Source organism: Arachis duranensis, chromosome 1 (assembly GCF_000817695.3).
Source record: "Arachis duranensis cultivar V14167 chromosome 1, aradu.V14167.gnm2.J7QH, whole genome shotgun sequence".
NCBI lineage: Eukaryota > Viridiplantae > Streptophyta > Magnoliopsida > Fabales > Fabaceae > Arachis > Arachis duranensis.
The window spans coordinates 43089415-43091183 of NC_029772.3; positions in this window are offsets into that span (position 1 = coordinate 43089415).

Sequence of the window (1769 nt, forward strand, 5' to 3'; positions counted from 1 at the left end):
AAATCATATCTTTTTAATCATATCTTTTCAATCATATATTTTTCAAATCATATCTTTTTCAAAATCAATTTCAAAATATTTTCTAACTTCTTATATTTCCAAAACTGATTTTCAAATCTTTTTCAGTTAACTACTTAACTTTTTTTATTTTAAAATTCTTATCTTTTTTAAAACCACCTAACTACTTTTCTCTCTTTAATTTTCGAAAATCATTAACTTCTTTTTCAAAATTCTTTTTAATTAACTAATTATTTTAAATTTTAATTTTATTCTATTTCTTCTCTTAATTTTCAAATTCTAACAAAATTTTGAAATAAAAACAAAAATATTTTCCTTTTCCTTTTAATTATTTTCGAAAACTCTCTCTCTCATCTTCTTCTATTTATTTATTTAATCACTAACACTCTTCTCTTCTTCTTGTAATTCGAACTCTCTCTCCCTCTCTGTGTTCGAATTCTTCATCTCTTCTCTTTACATCATTCTTCTATTCTTTTCTTCTTCTACTCACATAAAGGAATCTCTATACTATGACATAGAGGATTCCTCTTTCTTTTCTATCCTCTTCTTTTTCATATGAGCAAGAGCAAGGACAAGAACATTCTTGTTGAAGCAGATCTTGAACCTGAAAGGACTCTGAAGAAGAAGCTAACAGAAGCTAAAGCATAACAATCCAGAGAAAACCTTATAGAGAATCTCGAAAAAGAAGTAATGGTTGAACCCAACAACAATGCAAGGAAGATGCTTGGTGACTTCACTGCACCGAATTCCAACTTTCATGGAAGAAGCATCTCAATCCCTGCCATTGGAGCAATGATGCCAAGGCATTTTGGCCAGTTTTACTGACATTTTCTTTACTATTTTTAAGGTAGTTTCATGCATTTTCTTAGGAAATAAGCTAGTTTTGGGTAAATATTCACTTACATCTTGATTCAAGCAAACATTGTGAATTTTGAATGATTTCATGAGAAATATGCATAAATTGAATGATAAATTGGATGATGCATGATCCCATGATTAAGAGAAAGACTTTGATGCACTTTGTTTGATTGATTTCAGGCCAAAAGAAGAAGAGAAGAGCCACGTTAGTGGCTACGTTAGTGTAACTAACGTGGGCACTAACGTGGAAGGAAGGAAAGCCACAACGTTAGTGAGAAAAGTTAGTGGCATTAACTTTGAAGAAAGGAAATGGAGCCAACGTTAGTGACACTTAACATTATCACTAACGTTGGACCAAGCTCATGAGTGGCCACGTTAGAGTCCACGTTAACCTAGTTAACGTGGCCTCTAACGTTAAGAAGGAAGGGGCGTTAACTCCCACGTTAACTTAGTTAACGTGGAAGTTAACGTGGTACCAGACAACCTGACCATGCCTTCTTCAAACACGCATAACTTGAGCCACAAAACTCCAAATGAGGTGATTCCAGTGGTATTGAAAAGTAGGATTCTAGAGCTTTCCAAGCATATATGGCACTACATGGTTGACACTAAATTTGAGGGAGAAAACCTGCCCCGAAAGTGCAATGATGAACATGGTATCAACCTGTATTAAGGTCAACTGACCTCTTCACCTTCCAAGAAGTGTAACTCGAGTTGTAGAGCTCCAAATGATGCGCTTCCAAAGGCATTGGAAAGTAGACATCCAGGGCTTTCCAACAATGTATAATAGTATGGGGTGGACACTAAGTTTGAGCTTCAGAAACTGGCAATAATGAAGCCCTGATCGCTAGCGTTATTGGCAATCAACATTTCCAGTAACGTTGGCATATATG